At 43.4% G+C, this 23,939-nt stretch overlaps 1 protein-coding gene across 5 annotated transcripts in view; it reads left to right on the forward strand.

The window, feature by feature from the left end:
• The window catches only part of GLIS3 (GLIS family zinc finger 3), a 289,724-nt gene that overhangs the window by 53,552 nt on the left and 212,233 nt on the right, over positions 1–23,939 (forward strand). The window lies entirely within an intron of this gene.

Below are 23,939 nucleotides of genomic sequence, written 5' to 3' on the forward strand. Positions count from 1 at the left end.
TTTCTATTTTGTAATTATGTTGCAAAAGTTCAAACGGAAATGTTATTCAAAATGGTACTCACCTTCTGTCCTATTAAGAGGAATGTTTTGTAATGCATTTGTGTATGGTAAGAATCCATAACACAAAGTTTTTTTCTTATTCTCTGGATAAGAAAGGCAAGTCTGAACAGGCACTATTGTATGTCTCTTACTTTAGTTAAGTATTACCTTACTTCATTTGTGGCACTGATTGCATAATATGGCTACAAGTACAGTGTTAAGGCATCTAATAAAGAAAATATTGGACATCGTGGGATTTTTCAGTACATAAAAATATTACGAAATAGAATTTATTGTTAGATATGTGTATTTAACAGCACTTTGTGAACAATGAGTTTCACTTATTTATTTTTTTTAATCTACCCACGCTCTTCAAAAGGATATTCACTAGTAACCGCATCAGCAAAGCTGAAAGTGACACTTAAGAGGCAGCAGGCAGGAGTGGGCTGAGAGAAATGGATTAGGGCAGGAAGGAAGAGAAGTGGTCCTGGGCCTGTTTGGTATTGCTTTGAGGCCTGCCTAAAAGACCATTTGAAATATCAACAGGGAGTAGAAAAGTCTTATAATTAAAATAAATAATAATTACCAAAACTCCAGGATATATTATTTAAAGGGAGATCTCTCAGGAAAGTGAATTTGAAAAATGTACCATTTTCACATAATCAAGTTGACAACATCCCTGTAAAGTGTAGTTATGCTCAGAAAAATGACTCAGTACAAATGGCATGTCATTACATAACATATCTGCTCCCTAAGTCTTTTTCAGTTGATTGCTGTTTACTTTTCTGGCAAAAATAAATATTTTCTATATTTTTACTCCTCTTATCCTTACATTTACATAGTCAACAGTTATGTGAAACAAACCTGGATTTTGTTTTGGTCTGTATATCAGCTGTAGAATTGTTATCTAAGTTACACTTGCAGACTCTTTATGAATGGTAATAATGCAAGAACCAAAAATAAACAAGCGTGACTTTTATATCCCATGGTGAGATTGTAACACTGGCACTTAGAAAAAAAACCTTTCCATTTGGAAATCTCATAAAGTTGATCTTGAAATCATTGTGTGACCATAATCATGAAACCCACAATACTGTTTTTAGAGTTACTTCTCAGCATATAACCATACTGCAAGATTAGCCAATAATTGGCAACAGAATATTGTGTTTTCTATTTGAGAAGGAATTACCTCCACAGCTAACCATAACATAGTAGGATTTTAAAGGTAAGATCTCAGTAGAAAACTTATATTTGGGAATAGGGAGACTATTTTTATGCTTCAGTTCTGCCTCTTATGCTGTGTGTTAATTTCACATCCTGCATGTAAACTCCTGACGAGAAACCTCTGTATCAGAAATGTAATTAATGCTCTTACATCTACTCTGTAACCTTCTTGGAGAAGGAGCTATCTTTATTCTATTGGTAAAGCATCATATTTGTCTATGGCACTGTTTGTGGATGTTCAAAATGCTGCTGCAAAGATCATTCTCCTGGAACATCTCTATGACCATCTCATCCCCTTCTTTGCATCCCTCCACGGGCTGCCCCTTCTCCATTGCAACAAGCACAAACTACTTGTTTGCACTTTTGAGGCCTATAGCCCCAACCCACCTATTGTCTCTTACACAGTATTGAGATATTAACTGTCATCTTCATTCCACAAATGATGCCAGTCTTGACTGCCCGTTTTTATAATATTCTTACAAGCATCTCCATGCTTTCACCCATGCTTCCCCTAATGCATGGGAGGAGCTCATAGTAAATACTGAAAAAGACACCTCATTATCCTCCTTCGAATCCATCCTTAAAACTATGGATGTTTTCAGTGATGCCTCCAAAAATCTCGATAATGATTAGGCAGCTAGTTTGTGGTGACCACTGTTGTCATGCTGACCAGTGTCAACTCATTGTTTCCTTGGGTTCCCCCACTCTGTTTTAGTTATCCTGTTTAGATTGCAAACGCTTCAGGGTAGGAACTGCCTCTTTGTTGCATGTTTGTATGATAGTAGCACCTAAAGGTGCATATTAGGGTCTAAATCAAAGCCCATTGACTTCAGTGGGCTTTGGATAAAGCCTGTAGTATTTTTATTGTAGTGACAGTTTTTGAATTACAAGGAAATATACACATAGTTTATCACCAGCCCAATTCAAAGCACCGTCAAGACACTAAGAAAATAGCTCAGAAGGAACACAAAGAATGTGGTCATACCACCACTGCTCTGAATAGCATCATGGTTTTCTTTGGTCTGACAATTTTTATAATTTTTTGTTAGAGAATTTTATTAGAGTATAATGAATTTGAAGAGTAAAGTGACATAAAGGCCTATTCTGGGTAGGATTTTCAAAAGTGTTCAGCTTTCAGGACTATCTCTAATGCCACTGAGTAGTAAAAGCTCCCATTGACTAATAAAAACAGAGTTAGGCCAACACTGACTATTTTTTGAAAATGCTCCCCAATGAACTTGATTAGATGATGAGAAACAGGAGTCTTAATATTCAAAACAGTGAGGGGATTTAGTTTACGCATCTTCCATTAGAATTAACCCCTGGCCAGCTTTGAAAATCTCAACTAGATACTTAATTTTTGTTGTTAACTTGGACAAACCCAGGGCCTGCACCACTGAAGACAATGATAAAACTTCCCCTTATCTTAATGGAAGCTCAGTATCGAGCCCTCTGTCTTTAAACTCCAACAGCATCTGCCTTTTACTAATAAGTGGTTGATGTAGTCATGGCTAAGACTTTCAGCAGCTCTGAAAACCAAGAGTCACTCACAGCTCACTGAAAGCCGCATTTAGGGCACAAACAGTGCTTCATTGTGGGACAAACAAGTAAAAGAACTAGCTGTACACAGTGCTGCTTGAAGGAGTTCAATTTTCATAAGTTCCATGCTTGGAACCTCCTGTTCTTGGAGTCCCACTGGGCTTACAGTCGTCAGAATGAGGTGGTATGTGAGCCCTATTCTGGCCTGGTAAACGGACCTGTGTCTTTAAGGGGATAGTCTTATCTTTTCATGTTCCAAGCTACAATTCCACAAGGACTCAAACTCAACAATGCCTCAATAAAATTATTGAGAAGATGTGAAGGTGAGACAGAAATCTTCTTAGTCATGAATTTGCGCATTGATGCACTCAGATATCACGTGGCAAAAAATAAAAATCTCTCTGAAAATGATGAATATTTAAAGAAAGGGTCTATAACGTCAAATGACTTTGCAGTTTTTCCTGCAATGCTGGTGAAAACTTTGCCGATTACAAATTTAGGGCTGGATTTTCCAGTCCAGTAAGGCCAGCACAAAGTGGCCTTAAAGCAGCAAAAGATGGCGAATGGAGAATTCTCCCCAAGCAGGGAAACTCTTTGCTGGCATACAGTTGATGGAGGTGGCTGCTCTGCTGCTACACCATCCACCCCTCCTAAACCCAGTGTAAGAGGAAAGAGGGGGTGCATAAGGAGCGTGGCATGGGCAGGACAAGAAGGGGAGGGAGTGTGTCAGAGTGGTGTTCTAATCTACTACATCCAGTCCTCTAGGGATCTTATGCCGCTGCCATAAGTTTGAGCTGCCTTGTGCAGCAATACCTTGCACAAGTGCTGAGCATGTCTGAATCAGGGAGTTGCAACCAGCTTCTTGTGGCCATCACACTGAATGTAGTGGAGAATCAGCGCTTTGGAAGGCCAGATTTGATTCCATCACACCAAAAAAACTCTGTAAAAATCAATGTAGTTGAAGTACAGGGAGGTAACAAAAGCTTGAATCTGGCCTTTAGAGTGTGACTTTGGAAATATTTGAGATACATTATAAAAAATCATCCAGGTACACTTGTTAGTAAAATTACCAAACTGGAGCCATTAAAAAAAAAGTGCACATTTAACAAATTGTGCTTTAATTTACACAGCCACATAACCTCCAGCAAAGGCCTCTTCCATCTATAATTCCTGTGATTCCAACAAGCACTAAGCTTGACACATCTGACAGTTAGAATAATAGAAAATCGAGGTTGGAAGGGACCTCAGGAGGTCATCTAGTCCAACCCTCTGCTCAAAGCAGGACCAATACCCAACTAAATCATCCCAGCCAGGGCTTCGTCAAGCCTGATCTTAAAAACCTCTAAGGAAGGAGATTCTACCACCTCCCTAGGTAACCCATTCCAGGGCTTCACCACCCTCCTAATGAAAAAGTTTTTCCTAATATCCAACCTAAACCTTCCCCACTGCAACTTGAGACCATTACTCCTCATTCTGTCATCTGGTACCACTGAAAACAGTCTAGATCAGGGGTCGGCAACGTTCGGCATGCGGCTCGCCAGGGTAAGCACCTTGTCGGACCGGGCCAGTTTTATTTACCTGCTGACGCAGCAGGTTCGGCCGATCGCGGCCCCCACTGGCCGCGGTTCGCCGTCCCGGGCCAATGGAGGCGGCGAGAAGCCGCGGCCAGCACATCGCTCGCCCGCGCCGCTTCTCACCGCCCCCATTGGCCCGGGACAGCGAACCGCGGCCACTGGGGGCTGCGATCGGCCAAATCTGCCACGTCAGCAGGTAAATAAAACTGGCCCGGCCCGCCAGGGTGCTTACCCTGGCGAGCCGCGTGCCGAACGTTGCCGACCCTGGTCTAGATCCATCCTCTTTGGAACCCCCTTTCAGGTAGTTGAAAGCAGCTATCAAATCCCCCCTCATTCTTCTCTTCTGCAGACTAAACAATCCCAGTTCCCTCAGCCTCTCCTCATAAATCATGTGCTCAAGCCCCCTAATCATTTTTGTTGCCCTCCGCTGGACTCTTTCCAATTTTTCCACATCCTTCTTGTAGTGTGGGGCCCAAAACTAGACACAGTACTCCAGATGAGGCCTCACCAATGTTGAATAGAGGGGAATGATCACGTCCCTCGAGCTAGTGGCAATGCCCCTACTTATAGAGCCCAAAATGCCGTTAGCCTTCTTGGCAACAAGGGCACACTGTTGACTCATATCCAGCTTCTCATCCACTGTAACCCCTAGATCCTTTTCTGCAGAACTGCTGTCTAGCCATTCGGTCCCTAGTCTGCAGCAGTGCATGGGATTCTTCCATCCTAAGTGCAGGACTCTGCACTTGTTCTTGTTGAACCTCATCAGATTTCTTTTGGTCCAATCCTCTAATTTGTCTAGGTCCCTCTGTATCCTATCCCTACCCTCCAGCTTATCTACCACTCCTCCCAGTTTAGTGTCATCTGCAAACTTGCTGAAGGTGCAATCCACGCCATCCTCCAGATCATTAATGAAGATATTGAACAAAACCAGCCCCAAGACCGACCCTTGGGGCACTCCGCTTGATACCAGCTGCCAACTAGACATGGAGCCATTGATCACTACCCGTTGAGCCCGATGATCTAGTCAGCTTTCTATCCACCTTATAGTCCATTCATCCAGCCCATACTCCTTTAACTTGCCAGCAAGAATACTGTGGGAGACCGTATCAAAAGCTTTGCTAAAGTCAAGGAATAACACGTCCACTGCTTTCCTCTCATCCCCAGAGCCAGTTATCTTGTCATAGAAGGCAATTAGGTTAGTCAGGTATGACTTGCCCTTGGTGAATCCATGCTGACTGTTCCTGATCACTTTCCTCTCCTCAAAGTGCTTCAAAATTGATTACTTGAGGACCTGCTCCATGATTTTTCAAGGGACTGAGGTGAGGCTGATTGGCCTGTAGTTCCCTGGATCCTCCTCCTTCCCTTTTTTAAAGATGGGCACTATGTTAGCCTTTTCCCAGTCATCCGGGACTCCCCCAATCGCCATGAGTTTTCAAAGATAATGGCCAATGGCTCTGCAATCACATCCGCCAGCTCCTTTAGCACTCTCGGATGCAGTGGATCCAGCCGCATAGACTTGTGCTCATCCAGCTTTTCTAAATAGTCCTGAACCACTTCTTTCTCTGCAGAGGGCTGGTCACCTCCTCCCCATGCTGTGCCCAGTGCAGCAGTCTGGGAGCTGATTTTGTTCGTGAAGACAGGCAAAAAAAGCATTGAGTACATTAGCTTTTTCCACATCCTCTGTCACTAGGTTGCCTCCCTCATTCAGTAAGAGGCCCACACTTTCCTTGACTTTCTTCTTGTTACTAACATACCTGAAGAAACCCTTCTTGATACTCTTAACATCTCTTGCTAGCTGCAACTCCAAGTGTGATTCGGCCTTCCTGATTTCACTCCTGCATGCCTGAGCAATATTTTTATACTCCTCCCTGGTCATTTGTCCAATCTTCCACTTCTTGTAAGCTTCTTTTTTGTGTTTAAGATCAGCAAGGATTTTACTGTTAAATCAAGCTGGTCACCTGCCATATTTACTGTTCTTTCTACACATTGGGATGTTTTTTTCCTGCAACCTCAATAAGGATTCTTCTGGAGTCCTTTCCCCCTCATGTTGTTCTCCCAGGGGATCCTGCCCATCATTTCCCTGAGGGAGTCAAAGTCTGCTTTCCTGAAGTCCAAGGTCCATATTCTGCTGCTCTCCTTTCTTCCTTGTGGATTTGTGGGTTTGATTTCTGTTATACTTTTGCTGAAAACTGTGTGCAATAAAGTGGGACATGCTTGATACATGAGTTCATTAAGAGACTGTTTCCATGAACGATTAGACCACGACAAGCTGGGATGCGAATCTGCCCCATACTAGCCTTTTGTGGTCTAACTATCGCTGTTCTCTCTGCTGATGCATGGTAACAGTTCATGAGAGTACTTTGATCTAGTCTGTCACAATTCAGAGCAACTGCATCTATATTTCCCCTCAGTGGTTCAGCAAGGGCAGCCACTCTCAGGCTTTTGGCTCCCCAGCTGTTGCCTTTCTTGTGTGCAGACTCTCTCTCTCCTCTGACTGGGTTATCTCCAGGTTGAATGGTTCCCTGCCTTTGCTGTGTTATTCCCAACAAAAGACAGGCTTCCTAAACAGGCTGGCTTGCTTTCTTTTCAGAGATTAATAACAGAGTGATAACTAATAGTTATAAGTTATCACATGGCATTTCCTATACAAGCAGTTCAGAGACAACATATTAAAAACAATGAAAGCATGTACACACATGCTAATAAGCTTACCAGAGATCACCCCAACTTTAACATGGGCTCTGGCAGGTGATTAGTCATTCAAACCCCACCAAAGGGGTCTCTTCTCAGGTCATAAGTTCATAGCTGATAGCCGAAGGAATTACATTAGCACCCAAAGTTACATACAATCTCAAAATACTACATAAACAACTGTATTTTTAATACAATGGACCCCAAAGTTATTACATCTAATTCAATAAGGTTTAACTTAATTCCATCAGGTTTATCCAGGATATTGTCAGTCTCTGACCAGCTCATAACACTCTAATGAACTGTTAATACGTGTCAGCAAAGTGCACATGAACAGTTAGACTGTGGCTGGCTGTTGTGGGGTAGACTTACACCCCAGTTTACTGCAGACTAATTGTTCATGCAGACAAGCCCTAAGACTCTTCCTCACTGTAAAAAAAAAAAAAATTGTCAATTATGCCAAGGTTTTTGGACTAGCTGTGGAAAAAGGAGCAGCTCTCAAACTGTTAAGCTGTGTGAGAACTGTGAACTTGGTCAGTAAGGATCATTTGTCCCTAGTTGTCAACAAAGGCTTGTTTTCCCAGGAACAATAACCGCACAGGTTTGAGAGGAGTGTTATGTGCAAAAGTGTTAATCAGTAAGCAGCTTGAGCCAAAATCTTTTACAGAGTTATTTTGCTCTTTAGTACTGTTGTTTTTATGTGTTAGTTGGCACAATCTGAAAAAGAAGTTCATCAGTATGCTGTAGAGCTCCTTACACGGAAAGCTTAATGCGGTCTTACTTTTTTTCCAGTTGTTCTCTTTAATCAGTTTTCAACAGTTTATAAGCCTGATTATTGACAATGTTTAAGCAGCAGTGAAGTGATTAAATGATACTGATCTTAGTTTGTATCCACATACTTCAGCAGACTTGACATGGTTAAAAAAACAAAACTAGACTTGATCACAAGGAGATCACAAATGGGGACTTCTGGCAGTTGGTTGGGAGATGCATTTGAAGACAACAGAAAGAGGCCTGGGTGAATTCTTCAACCAGATTTGGCTTTTGCCAAAAGAACACAATTTAGTGCATGAAACTTTCAGAGCTTAATTACAACAACCTATACAATAGTATTTGTATGGATTGGTAAAGATGCTGGAAAAAATATATGGTGGGGCTTGGCATACTGCAGATAGAGTGTATTTGAGGTATATTTCCCCTGATTTCCATTTAAACTGTACTGGGTACATTATTGTTGCAAGAGGTTCCTTTGGCAGAGGATGTTTCAGAATGCAATTTATTTTGCATTTGTCATGCTTCAAATTTAATTCAACTATTGAGACACCTTGAGCATAAAAGATGTATTTGATGTGCAGTTTTTCAAGTATATTGTCACACAATACCCAAGTGAATCCCAGGAGGAGTCTAAAAGAAATGATCTCAAGCATGAACTTCTGGTTCTTTTTGTTGTTGTTTGGTTGTTTGTTTTAAATTAAAGAAAATGTGAACAGACAAGGAAACTAGCAAACACATAGTCACACACATACAAAAGGCCCCAGACAACTTACAAACATCCCTCAAGAGTATTAGGCCTTGTGCCAAAATGGATCTACTTTTATATTGGAACTCTAAAATCCCTCAAGAGTATTAGGCATAATTCCAGCACTTATCCATTCTATGTTAGAATTTAATTTAACTCCTGTTATATTCAATCCCTCACCTTTTTTTCCGGTGCTTTGTAGGTTATGGCAATTAGGTTTAAAATTTTTTTTTTTAGATAAATCACATGTATCCAAAATACAGCGTAGCAGAAAAGTCCAATCAAACAAAACACATATCTGCAAACTCCTGAGGCCAAATTCTACTGTTACAGTGGTGCAACCCAACTGAAGGCAGAGGGTGTTGTTCAGCACTGTCCTATGCCACTTTGGGCAGGTTACAGCAGTGAAAAGTGCCTGAGGACTCTGATCTGCAGGAGGCCTGCAGCTGGCTAATGAAGCCCCCAAAGTTGGCATTACTGGCTATGGAGGAGGCATGAGCAGGCTGCAAGGGGGAATGATATGCTGATTCAGCAAATTCTATAGGTAGCTCTCAGTGGTGGGGTTCTTAAAGAGCACTGGTTGTAAATTAGCAATGCCCTCCCCAGTATAATCTCTGGAGAATGATGATAATTCAGATGCCAGCTGCTCTCTCCTGGGGCTCAGCAGTTCTCACTGGTGCAGGGATGTGGATGGGTGTGTATGTATTTTACATCCCTCTACACTACAAAGGGTGACTCAAGCTCACTCGGTTTACACTAGTGTGACAAAAAGGAAAAATTGGCTCCTTAAGTTTAAACATTTTTTAAAACCCAGATAAAAACATAACAAACAAAAACTAAAAAAAAAAAAAAAAACAAAACGCTCAACCAACTATTTATCTTATTTCATTAGCCTTATTTGAGAATCTCCACATTAGCAAGTGATTTTCAGTTCTGCTTTTTCTCCAATAGGTGGCAACACCAATGTCTGTGTTCATACAGGAGGTACACATTTTAACTGTCCTTCCATTGGCTGCAATTTAGAACTGGTGTATCAGCAAATTCTTGAAATCACTATAATATCTACCTAAAAGGTAGCAAGGTCTAATGTAGCGGGCACCAGACAAGGACTCCGACATGTGTCCTATTACCTGCTTTGCTATAGACTTGCTGTGTAACCTGGGTAAGTAACTTAACATCTCTGTGCCTCAGTTTCCTCATTTATAAATTGGGGATAATATGACTCCTCCACATTTTTAAAGCACTTTGAGATCTTTGGATGAAAAGCATTATATTAACACAAAGTATTATTAAGTACATTTCAGGGCTGCATTTTCACAGGAAAAGGAAATAGGTGCACATGCTACTCCCAAGGGCATTCGGCGCCAAATAATTAAAAATTCTGCGCCAAAAAAATAAAAATTCTGCACACAATATTTTAAAATTCTGCAAATGTTATTTGTCAAATAAATGTGGAGGCTCCAGCATGGCATTGGGGAGCACAGGCCACTGGTCGCACAGAGATGGGAAATCACTGTGCAGCTCCCCCGGGACATGGACTCAGCGGTGAGGCTACACCCAACCCTGACACAGCTCAAGGACTGGGCCTGCCCCAGAAACACCCAAGGGCCTTGCCCATCTGTGCCAGGTGCACCCAGTGTGGGCAGGTAGGCTCAGCAAGGCAGGATCCAAGTGTGGAGGGGCTTAGTGTGGAGGCATCCAGGTATGGGTTGAGGGTTTTGTGTGGGGCAATCTGAGTGCAGGTGACTCAGTGGGGGATCTGGGCGCAGGGGGATCTGGATGCACAGGGGCATGTTGGGGGGTTCTGGGTGCAACAGTAATGGGACTCTGGGGCGGGGGTCCAGGTGAAGGTGGCTGGGGCACAGTGGAGGGGTCTGGTTGTGGGTGGGAAAGAGCTCAGCAGGGGGGTCTGGGTGTGGGGGGCTCAGTGGGGGTCCAGATACTGGGGAATTGGGGCTCAGTGGGGTAGGGATCTGGGTGCAGATGGCTTGTCGGGGTGGTCCAGTTGCAGGGGGTGGGGCTCAGCAGAGAGGTTTTGAGTATGGGAGAGGTGAGGCTTGGCGGGAGGGTCTGAGTATGAGGGGGTTTGGATGCATGGGAGTTGGGCAGATGGGGGAGCATCTCCCCTGTACAGGGATCCCTCCCCCTGCAGCTGAGGAGCAATGGGTACAGGAAGCAGGAGTGGGGAGGGAGAAGACTTTGCAGAGCTTACTGCAGCTGGGGGAGAAATCTGGGGGTGGGGGTCTGACCCAGCCCTGGATGTTGTGCAGGGGAAGAGGAAGTTCCGTCTTACCTAACCCAGCGAGGACTAGCAGCTGAGCCCAGCGCCGGGTAGGAATCACCAGCCAGGTCTTCCCCAGTCTTGCCTCCTGCCCCACAGTGATTTACCTCTCTGCAGGCTGTCCTAGGCCCCCAAAACATACTGCTGGGAAGGGTCATGTGACTGCTCTTGTATTTTCCATTTGCTTCCCTGTCAGAGAGTCATTTTTCTGCAGGGAAGCAAAGAAATCTGGAGGAGACATAAATTCTGTGCATGAGCAGCGGCACATAATTCCACTGGGGTAACGTGCAAAAAATGCATAATTAGGCATGTGTGCATCCCAACTGAGTAACTGGGTGTCCTGTAGGCAATTTTGTGCAGTTACCCAGATGTGTGCAAATGCAGGTTTTTGAAAGCCACTTTTGTACTCACTTGTATTGTGCCTTCCTTGGACAATTTCTATTTATTTAGCTATATTATACCATGTTCTTCACCATGGTATCTCAGTGCTTTATTTGGTCCTCATTGTCACCACCATGTTTGGAGAAGATAGAGGGAAGGAATCCCAGGTTTCCTAGCTATTGCCTTTGCTTCAGCTGTTCTTAATAGGAAGTAAAGAGGAGCCATTCTTGCTACAGCTGCTCTGTGCCTGAAGTGCAAATATGGCCTTCCAGAGTTCTCATGTATGCAAAATCATTCAGATGGTAGCAGTGTAAATGAGAACAAAATTTGGTCCAAAAATGTGGGCCAACCTGATAGGCTAAGAGGTACATTCTCTATTCAATACAGTAACTCCTCACTTAACGTTGAGTTATGTTCCTGAAAAATGAGACTTTAAGTGAAATGATGTTAAGCGAATCCAATTTCCCCATAAGAATGAATGTAAATGGGGGGGTTAGGTTCCAGGGCATTTTTTTTGCCATACAGTACAGTACTATAGTTGGGAGGTGCTCCCGCCTTACCCCACACAGGCACAGCCCACTGGCACCGGAGATGAGACAGGCAAGGAGGCTGAAGGTGCTGTAAGCTAGGAGAAGCTAGTTGTGCAGCAGCAGAGGCAGCTTCCCCTACTCTTCAAGCACCAGGGGTGTGGGGCTCAACCCTCGGCCCACACACGCCACCCCTTCCTCCAAGCCTCCACCCTTAACCCGCCTCTTCTTCCTCCCCTTCCCCCTTTACTCCACATGTCGCATCCTCGCTCCTCCCCCCTCCCTCCTCTGCCTCCTGCCCGCAGCAATCAGCTGGCTTGCAGCGTTCAGGAGGGAGGAGCGAGGACACAGCGCGCAGGCTCTCCCTCCCTCCCCTGCCTCCTAAACACCGCAAGCCAGCTGATTGCTGCGGGCGGGAGGGAGGGGGGAGATGCGCTGAGTCCTCGCTCCTCCCCACTCCATCCTGAACACCGCAAGCCAGCTGATTGCCGCGCGCAGGAGGCAGGGGAGGGAGGGGGGAGATGTGCCGAGTCCTCGCTCCTCCCACCTCCATCCTGAACACTGCAAGCCAGCTGATTGCCATGGGCAGGAGGCCGGGGGGAGGAGGGGGAAGGCACTGATCCGTAGGGTCTGCTGGTGGGTGGGAGGCGCTGGGGGGGGCGTAGGGTAGGTGATTGGGGGGCTGCCCGCTGTGGACAAAGCAGGCAGCCAAACAATGTTATAGCGAAGCATTGCACAACTTTAAATGGAGCATGTTCCGTAGTTGAGCAGGGAACTAAGATCGAAACAACATTAAGTGAGAGGACGTTAAGTGGGGAGTTACTGTATATGCCTGCTCCTGCTCCAGTTGAATTTGATAGGGAGCCATTGACTTCAATGGGAGCAGGTCTGGGTCTTGTGACTCATTTTTAAAAGACCATGTTGAAATATTTGGGATTCTGTTTGGCATAATAACTGTCTTCAGCGATTTCCGGTGTGTCCTGTTTCATAGTGCACTGGATAGTGCAAGCATGGCCTTTCTCATGGCACCTACATTTCTGTACCATGTGGCTTTTGTCCTCTCTAGGGGTTGCACCTAAAGTCCCATCCCAGCTGTATATGCCGTTTGGAGTTGTATATGCTATAACCTACAAAGCACCTTATTTTCAAAATGAACTAGAATGTTATGCTTTTCACTGCAATTAGTACCTTTCTATGTTTTGTTTTAATGGGCAAGCTTTTCTTTAAGTGTTTAAAAGAAAACACACACCTTCTCAGTGATAGTACAGATACCAGTAAGGCAGTGAGGTCTAGTGGATTGGCTACTGGGATTCAGGGGACCTGGTATGAAAATCTGGCCCCACTGAAGTCAATGACAAAACTCCCATTGACTTCAGTGATGGCGGGATTTCATCCTTGGTTTCTGTTGCTGGACTCCCTACTGACTAGCTATGTGCCCTTGAGCAAGTCATTTTACCTCTTTGTGCCTCTACAAACACCCACCTCTGCCCCAGTATTTTAAAGTCTTCTCGAAGAGATCCAAATCTTTTGCTTCTGTTCTCAGTAGTTCTACATAACTGTAGAGAAAACTTCACCTGTTGACCCTTGAACTAAATCTGTTTCTTCCTCCTGATCACTTCCATAATCTGATTTTACTCAGTAACTGAAGAAAATATGTAGGTTCTTTGGGGCAGCATATCATTTACTATGATGGTACAGTTCCTAGCACAATGGGCTTTGACTTCAGTTATGGCCTGTAGACTGTACTGTTGCATAAATAATATTGTGATGGGTGTGATGCAAATGCTTATAGTAAATAATTAAATCAGAAGCTTATTTTCTTTTGTACAATGAGCAAAAGTTTTACAACTGCTGTAAAAATTAAGTTTTCAAATACAAAGTTATGTTCTGGTTAGTGTATTCCCTTAACAGTGCTGAAAAATGAACTGCAGCAACAAAATGCATTTGATATCTTTTATCTCCGTTGCTGAATTTGTTGGACAAATAAAATGATGACAAAAATGTTCTTAAGTTTTGACACTTTTATGTGCAAAATTGCTAGCATGTGATGAAACTGTGATACTTCTCTGCGATGGCACTTTTAAGGCATCTAAGTTTTGATTCGCCCTTTCCCACCCCTGGACCATGGGCAAGACTGCTCCAGATGATGTCCTTATTGACCACTTTGCCTTTGACCATATTTTACAGTAATATTGCAAATCCTATTCTTTTCTTTACTGAAGTGAAGTCCAGATATTCCTAAAGAGGACAAATGGGTGAGGCAGTCATTTATTTAATCAATATGCAACATATATTGGTGCATACACTTGGAAAATTAGCCACTGCATATACATAGGCAATGATTAAAATACAGTACATGGTGATCTGTACAGTAGAGTGGAGTCAGGACATATATATGAAAGTTACACATTTTTCCTTGAGGAACTTGGAAAGCTTCAAAAAGCTAATATGCAGCTGCAGTTTGTACTAACCCGTAAGCCCCACTCATCTAGGTCCACTGTGTTTTGTAAATCAATATGAAATTATGTGGAAAGATGAGCTACGATTTATTTTCTCCTCTTTGCTGTCAGGAATAAAGACCGATTTATATAATTTCTATTTATTTATTTCTGCTTCTCATGCCACGATATAGCCCAGGACCTTCAAGAAAGCAAACTTGACTTGATAGCTGTTTTCCTAACAATAAAAGTTGTGAACACTGCTTCTTTTCTACTGATTTCATATCAGTGTCCTTGACAACAAACAAAATCTCTGGTTCATTGTAAATTAACCTAATGCACAAAAATGCCAGGAGGAAGAGGTACAGGTGGTTAGGGTAATATCTTTTAATGGACCAACTTCTATTGGTGAGAGAGAGAAACTTTTGAGCTTATACAGAGCTCTTCTTCTGTGTAACTTAAGCTCAAAAGTTTGTCTCTCACCAATAGAAGTTGTCCATTAAAAGATATTACTCCACCCATCTTGTTTCTCTAATAGCCTGGGACCAACATGGCTATGACAACACTGTAAAGGAGGAAGAGGTCTTTGTTTATCAAAATGTAAGTAAGGCTACGTCTTCACTACCTGCCGGGTCGGCAGGCAGCGATCGATCCAGCAGGGATCGATTTATCGCGTCTAGTCTAGACACGATAAATCAACCCCCCCCCCGAGCGCTCTCCCGTCAACTCCTGTACTCCACCGCCACGAGGGGCGCAGGTGGAGTCGACGGGGGAGCAGCAGCAGTCGACTCACCACGGTGAAGACACCACGGAAAGTCGATCTAAATATGTCGACTTCAGCTATGTTAGTCACGTAGCTGAAGTTGCGTAACTTAGATTGATCCCCTCCCCTAGTGTAGACCAGGGCTAATAGTGTTATGATGCTCTCATCCTCATCCTTTGTATCTGTTATAAACAACAGTGTATTTGAAGGAAAAGAGACAATGGCAGGAGTCCAGCTGGTGTGTGTGAAGACGGACACTTCTATGCTCACTTTCATAATGATCATTTGCAGTGCTTAGGGAAGACAGAACCATTGTATCTTACTGCTATTTGGTTAACTGACAGACATAACCCCCCGCCCCCCCCAGCACTTCCATCGTCATTTATTGTCCTTTAGGCCCAAAATGTTGCATTGCAGGCTCAAATAATATAAAAATTTAGGGAGAAATATTCAAAATTCTGGTCATATGTTTCAATTATAAAAAATGCCCATGCACACAAGTAACAAGCTTGCATAAGCATATGGAAAGTACTTGAATGTGAAAAGATACATTTATATACTGTCCGTATATGCACTCTCAATCAACTGTGTGCTTGTGCAACATATGCAATTAGCTTGTTTGTACATGCAACCAGCTGTGTGGCTGTGCATATACATTTTTGTGGGTGAACATAGACCTCAAGTTTTGAAAAAATCTCCTTTACTGTTTAGACCCAATCACGGGACAAACATGTAGGAAGGCACTCCCTATCTCCAAAATTATAGTGTAAAAAGATAGGACTTCATCATCAATGGAACTACTGAAAGAGTAAGGTATGCCTCATTGTGACTAAGGATGATGGAACCCAGCTCATAGAGTGCCTAATAAACACACCTGGGTAGCTATTTGTTTAATTAATTTAACCTCAACTAAGGAGTGTCACTAAAACAGTCAGGTACATTAGCTTTCTGTTAGACAAGTAGGTTAATCACATGTAATGTTTGTCAATTTCAAACATACATATTGTGTAGTGAATAGAAACCTATTGTGATACTCTCGCTTATTTCCTTAAAGCTAAAGAGAGAAAAATAATTTCTAAGACACCCAATTCGTGATGCTTTTTCTAGTGTCCTAACTGTTCAAATACCAGTCCTGCTTCAACACACATTACAGTTCATGATGAAAGTTAAATGGAACAAATCCCAACGCAGAATAGGGTAATTGCTCCTGAAAGAAATTTTTCTCTCTGATCATCTTGTCATAAAGGCTTTCAAAAGTGCCTTTTTGTGAAAAGGCAGCAGCGGTAAAATTGACCCATATTCTGTTTCAGGCTATTAGTGTGTCAAATGGTTAGGCCAAGCAGGGATGGATTTTCTGCAAACTTAGGAGAAAAGAGACTTTAAATACTGATTTCCTCTATCATGCTGTATCTGTTCGAGTGACCAGATAAAACCTGAATTGGGATCTTTATCGTAAGAAAAAGCTTTCACTTCCTCTAGCTAGAGTAGCAGTTCTTAGCAATTGAAGTTTATGACCCAAATGCATGTTGTGTCATAAGGGGCCACACACCAGCTCAGAGCTTCAAAACCCCGGGAGCACTACAACTCACTTGGATTCAAGGGCAGGAGGCGGTACGAGAATCTTTCTGCCTAACCTCTCCTTCCTTGTTGCTGTGATTGCTGTCTCTGCCCCTTCCCTTCCTTTCCCTCTCTCCACCTAACACAGATGGGCTTATTATTCCCACCATTCCCACACTTTGAGGTGCAGTAGACTTGCCTTCTCTAGGCCTCAAAGCAGCATCTTCCAACTTCCAGATCTAAGTACCGTGCAACTCAGCAGTACACCCAGCTCACCATCAACACCAGCTCCCTCCCCACACCTCTTTTGATCTACATGCCACAAAATGGCTGAAAATTTTTCCTGCGACTCATACTATCACAGTGAATTACAAATGTCAATTAGAAATAAAGGCTGCAACATTCTAAATCAGGCCCACAAAATACAAAGGTAAAATAATAAAACATACAGGCTTAAATTAGAAATGCAGCACAATAGATTTCCCTGTTTTTTTGTTGAAGTCTCATGAACTTTCCATTTCCTCCCTGCCATATTTTCCTCATGTTCAGACAATCAGGAAATGCATATCCTCCTTCTCTTCCTGATCCTAAAAGATATACTTCTAGGGCCAAATTCTGCTTTTGGATGCAACTTCCTGGTTACAAGAATTGCACTACAGTAATTTTTAAAAGAAATTGGCCCCTGAATGGATTAAAACACTAAATGAACTAAAATGAACACATCCAGAGAGCCTAATTGATCACAGATTAATTTTTCCATTAATTTGAGTGGCTTTGCCTAGGTCCAGGAAAGTGGAAGAAGAATTCTTCCATTGATCCAGCTACATCTACAGTGTGGGGGTTAGGTCGACCTAACTGTGTCACACAGGGTGGGAAATTTTACACAGTCCTCAAAGGTGTAGCTTGGTCGACCTAAGTTTTAGCTGTAGGCCTGAGTTACCCCTGATTTTACACTAGCAAGAAAGGAGCAACAGTTCCATAGTGTAAACCACAACTTCGTTTATGCACAAGCTTGAGACAAAAGCCATATTTTCTTTTATATTTATTCTACGTGGGAACAATGAATTTTTAAAATAGCTTTTAAGGTGGCACACAAAGTATCTACAGGGTGAGATTTCCAAAAACACTCACTCTGCTCCCATTGAAGTTAATATTTTTAAGACTGACTTCAGTAGGTGCAGAGTCAGGCCTACTCTGAGTGCTTTGAAAAGCCCACCCATGCAACTTTACAATATACATTTTTCAAAGTAGATCTTTTCTGTAGACTACAGGTAAGATTTTCAGAAGCCTTTAGGTGACTTTCAATGGGATTTTGGTACCTAAGGGACGCTAGTGCTTTCAACATTTTTACCTCCTGGCTCAGCAGTGTCCTTTCAAATCCTTTTATTTAAACATATGATGTAGAAAACTGAAAATAAATCAAAGACTTTATTAGTTCATCTTAGAGGTTTTACTTACAAGGGTAGAAAAGGAGTCTATATTCTTACTGTGGAGACATTTTAAAGAAGCCAGAATGATCTTTTAGCATTCACCTCAGTTCATGTTGTATTCAATATCAGTGCAGGATAGTCTTCTCCACTCTCTGACATTAACAATGGGAAATTTACTTTGGCTGCCAAGAATAGTGAATAGCCGTATTAAAGTATACCTTGTTATATCCTATTCTGACATCTCTAAAGCCTGGTTTCTAAGAACAGTTTCAGCTGCAATGTAACTGATCTACAGTGTATATTTATTGAAGATTACTGTTGGAACATGTATTAATAAATCTGCAGTTGCTTTGCAAACTACAGCTAATCAATTGTAACTATTCTCTCATTAATCAGCATTCTCAGAACATATAGTGCTTTAAAAAAATCATCTTAGCGCTAGTGTCTTTATTAATTAGCATTGGTTCAGTTCAATAAGATCTGCAGTGTTTCTTGTTAACCTTTGACCACTTTTGGCAGCACCGAGAGGACTTGCGGGTATTTGTTTAAAGTGCATAGCATGAAGGTCACCTACCTTTCAAGGAACAGGAAAGATGTTTTAAAAATCTAATTAAGATGCAAAAACTTATGCTTCAGTCCTAGCAAACAGACTGAAGAACATTATTACCTAGATATATTAGCAGTTAACAGATAATGTTCAGAATATTAGACCTGATCCTCTTTGCAGACTCTATCAATGAGTCCCATCTATTTTTTATCTAGGGTTACCATACGTCCGGATTTTCCCGGACATGTCCGGCTTTTGGGGGCTCAAATCCCCGTCCGGGGGGAAATCCCCAAAAGCCGGGCATGTCCGGGAAAATCGGGAGGGAGGGCTGGGCCGGGGTCGCGGGGCCGGGCGCGCGGTGCCGGGCCGGGGTCCAGGGGCGCAGTGCCGGGCCGGGGCCGCGGGGTCGGGCCGCCGAGGGGGTGCGCTGGGCCGCGGGGCCGGGAGCCGGGGGGTCGGGCCGGGAGCCGGGCCGCCGGGGGGGTGCGCGGGACCGGGGGGCCGAGAGGGTTCGCTGGGCCGGGGGGTCGGGCCGGGAGCCGGGCCGCCGGGGGGGTGCGCTGGGCCGCGGGGCCGGGAGGTCGGGCCGGGAGCCGGGCCGCCGGGGGTGTGTGCGGGGCCGGGCCGGGGCCGCGGGGCCGGGCCGCCGGGGGGGTGCGCTGGGCCGCGGGGCCGGGGGGGGTGCGCTGGGCCGGGCCGGGAGCCGGGCCGGGGCCGCGGGGTCGGGCCGCCGAGGGGGTGCGCTGGGCCGCGGGGCCGGGAGCCGGGGGGTCGGGCCGGGAGCCGGGCCGCCGGGGGGGTGCGCTGGGCCGCGGGGTCGGGCCGCTGGGGCCGGGATCCGGGGGGTGCGCTGGGCCGCCGGGAGCCGGGGGGGTGCGCTGGGCCGCCGGGGCCGGGAGCCGGGGGGTGCGCTGGACCGCCGGGGCCGGGAGCCGGGGGGGTGCGCTGGGCCGCCGGGGCCGGGAGCCGGGGGGGTGCGCTGGGCCGCCGGGGCCGGGAGCCGGGGGGGTGCGCTGGGCCGCCGGGGGCCGGCAGTGCTGGGCGGGCCGGGGGTGGTCGGCCGAGGGCCAGGGCCGGCACCCCAGGGCCCGAGCCGACCCAGGCTGGAGCCGCAGGGGGGGCCAGCCTGGGCCGCACCTCCTCCCCCCACACCTCCCCTTACCTGCCCAGGCTTCCCGCGAATTAAATGTTCGCGGGAAGCAGGGGAGGGGGCGGAGACTTTGGAGAGGGGGCGGAGTTGGGGCGGGGCTGGGGGCGGGGCTGGGGGCGGGGCCAGGGCCCCGTGGAGTGTCCTCCTTTTGGAGGCACAAAATATGGTAACCCTAAAATTTTATCACTAGAAGCAGAGCTTTTGACAGAGTGACCTGGCAGTCCTTCAGAGATACTGTAGATACCTTTGGTTTAGGCCCACATTTAGATTTTCGTCTTACAGTCCAACCCACCCGCTACTGTGAGAGTAAACGGATATTGATCAGAAAAACTCCCCCTTAGAGAGAGACACCAATGATGCCAATTATAATGTCTTTTTTATTTTTGCTGTGGTAATGGAGTCATTCACCCAATGGATCAGAAATAATCCTCATATAAATGGAATTACAATAGGAAACAGGGAACACAAGTTAGTTTTATATGCAGATGATGTCATGATATTTGTTATAAATCCAGCTCACGTTACCCAAATTTCAAGACAAAATTGTAAAGTCTGGCAAAGTGTCAGGATTTAAAATAAACTACAAGTCAGAACTCCTGATTTATAAGTGTGCCCTCTGATCTACAGAACGATATAAAAGGTAAATGTAAATACAAATGGGTAACTACTCAATAAGATCCTGGGAATATACATTTCTAAAAGATGGCAAGACTTAGGTAAAATTAATCACACTCCTTTGGTTTAAGAAAATCAAAACAGATCTGGGAAATTGGTCCAAATATGAAACTTTATGCAGAACTGTGGCAGCTTAAATGAATATATTACTCTAAATTAATTCTCTTTTCCAAAGGAAGTCTCTGAGATCAGTGTCAATCCATGATAACCAAATTTATTTGGTTAAATAACAAACCCAGAGTTGAGCAACCTAGGGTCTGCCTACACTGCAAAGCAATATCCACAATGCCAAATTTCAGAGCCTGGGTCAATTGACATGGCCTCACAGAGCTCAGCCTGCGGGACTCAAAATAGCAGTGTAGATGTTCCTGCTCGGGCTGGAGCCTGGACTCTGAAACTCAGCAAGCGGGAGGGTCTCAGAGCCTGGGCTCCATCCCAAGTAGGAATGTCTAGACTGCTATTTTTAACCCTGCATCGGAAGCCACAATTGACCAGGGCTCTGAGACTTGGCACTGTGGGGATTTTTTGCAGCATAGACTTACCCCTACTTTACAAAGACCATGGAAAAAGGGCTGATTGGCTTTACCAAACATTAAGTACTATTATCAGGCTTGTCAGATCAGAAACCTGATGTGCCAAATAAAACTAACCCATAGAGTGGGTACAGATAGAACAAGATTGTTATGCTATCAACTCCATGGGATCTCCTGGACAAAGAAAACCTATAGGCCCAAATTAGTATATAAACCATCATTTTCTGAAAGCAAAAATAGAAATTTGGAATAATTTATTTAGAAAACGAAGTCCATACACATTAACTCTATTACCCAGTGCAGACAATAAAGAATTTAAAAGAATTTAACCCCAGTAAAAGCTTGGGTAATTAGGACATTTGAGAATTTTTATAGGTATATTACAATTTGGCCAGCTGTTTAGGAAAAAATACATTGAGATCACTAAAAGAAATACAACTCACAAAAGACTCTAATATTCCAATATATCAGAACCTACATTCTTCCATCCACTGCCTCAAAAAGGCAAACCTTTGGAAAACTGACAGAATCTGAAAAACTACTACATATGTTAAGCGTATATTTAGAAGAAATAACTATATTCAGGAAAAGATGGAAAGTTGATGTAGACATAGACACCAAAATTGAGAAATGGGAGAAAATATGGGACAGTGGTCCCCAGCCTTAATAAACACAATAAAAGAAAATGATGTTAAAATTGTTTATCAGTGGCACATAACTCCCCTTAAAATTAAACAAATTTAGTGTACAGGGACAAGCAAATGCTGGAGAGAATGTAATGAAATGGGAAAATTTCTCCATGTATGATGGACATGCTCCAAAATCAGATAATAGAGAGTCAGCTGTCAGATAATTCCTTAGTATTTTTGTTAAATTGTCTTGTAAACTCTGCATCTTATGAAAGAAATGAAGGAACTCATCACTCCTCTCCTAGTGCCTGGTAGAATTACCATAGCAAGGTGGTGGAAGAGAAGTGACAGGTTATGAATCTGAATGTAAAAATATCCAGAAGTTTGGACCTAAACATGAGATATAGAAAGATTTTAACCAGCACTAACAACTCACAAGACGGAAGGGGAAGAATAGAAAAACATGACCACAATATGTGATCAATAACACAAAGTTGAAGAAGGTGGCTGGTAGTAGGTCTCATCACTACAACTATGGGAACATCCATCATAATTGTGTATTGTGTATATATTAAGTTTCTCTCTATTTACATTGTAAAACAAGTTTTATAAGATTTCTGTTAGTAAATAAATTAAAACCTGTTGTAATGTAGGAGAAATTCTGCTTTCACTGGGAGCTCAGTGTATGTAGTAAGAGGACTGTTTGCATGAAGGAGTTCCTTTTCTGGCATGCTGCTGGGTAATGGTGGAAGCAAGAGCATTACTCGTTCTCCCCAAATCCTCCCACAATTAGGATACTGGCTCTATGGATGAAAATATTGGAGTGTAACCTTTTCTATGTAATAGAGGAGATGTGGAGCATTTAGTCAGACCATGTCACTTGATCTGACCTGGATTGAAACCCCATCCCAGCTTCACTAACTTCCAGCCTGTAGAGAAATGGCTCAGAAGCCCCTTCCCAGCTTCAGAACCTCTTTCCAACCCCATTGTCATGAGTGTCAGGAAGAAGTTTTAGGCAGAGAAGAATGCAGAGTTCCTTATCCCTTGCCATATCCATATCAGAGAGGTCAGCTCATACCCGCCATTAACACTAATGTTAGCAGGAGTAAAACATGCATTGTAAAGACAATATTACACTTTCATGTCTAACTATTAGTGTAGTACTGAATCAGTATAGTTAAAATTTAGATTATTACCCTTAAAAATGTAAAGATATATGTAAATATATAGATATCTGTATGCTGTATATTTTCAATAGTTCTTTTATCTTGTTTCATACTAACAATTGCATTCAAAAGGTATCTTTGGTATTTTTAAGTGTTCATCTACTTCTGCTGCTTAGCCCCTCATCTAAATCTCCATGATAGATTCTGCCTTCAGATGCAAGCATGATGTTCTCACTGAAATTAAGGGAAGCTGCATGCATGTATCTAAGTAGATTTTGGCTAATAATGTTGTTTATGACATCATAACTGGTTGGTATAGAAATGATTATGGTGTCAACAACAGGATGTTTGTAAGTGAGGGATAGTCATTGGTAGGAGCAGATGAAATCTTAAAAGATTCCTGATTGTATGCAAACTTTTAAAAATGCAGAAGGAAGAGATGTGGCCTTTTTTAAATTAATTTTTATGTATATGCATTTTTATGCATTTTTTATATTTATAACAGTTGCTAAACAGACTATTTCTACAAATGTAAGTAGTACTTTAAAATAACCATAAGTAAAGCAAATGGGTGCAACATTTCTTTATTCATTTGTAAAGATGGTGTGATCATATGAACTTTAGGCCTAACACAAAGCTCAATTAAGTCACTATTGTCTTCTATGGTCTTTGGATCAGGCCATGTATTAGCTGCTGATGTGTGTGTGTGGGGAAATTAGCTGTTTCACAACATAATTTTGTATATTTAACAGCTCACTGTAACTGGAGTCTTACATAGCGTCTAATGCCATTAGTTCGTTACATTTTTTCCTCTGACTATTTTGAATTCCTCTCCTCATTTAAAAAAAAAATCCTTTTCTTACTAAATATGGAAGCTGTTAAACTCTGAGACTTTCATTTGCCTCATGGCATGTCCTGTAGAATTAAATTAAATAGGTCTGGCTTGTTGAATATCTCAATGTTTCAGACTATTATGAGCATTTTCACTGCTACTTGAAATGTGGAACATTTTTTTTAGTCAGCCCCAGAAAATGTTTAAAAGACAAAGGGGATTAGATGGATCGTGAATCTAATAAGGAGTTGTAAAATCTTTAACCTCTATTGCTGATCCAAATCAAGCCCAGGTTGGTAGTGACAGAAAGCTGCTTTCATCTCACAGCAGTCTGGTGGGCAATATGAAAGTCCTGTCAGTCTCAATATTTCCCACTCTGTCCCTGTCCCTAACAGGCCTTATCCCTCATCTAGCCTCTTTAGCAATCCAGAGTGCTGCTTCATA

Source organism: Chrysemys picta, chromosome 6 (assembly GCF_011386835.1).
Source record: "Chrysemys picta bellii isolate R12L10 chromosome 6, ASM1138683v2, whole genome shotgun sequence".
Classification (NCBI taxonomy): domain Eukaryota; kingdom Metazoa; phylum Chordata; order Testudines; family Emydidae; genus Chrysemys; species Chrysemys picta.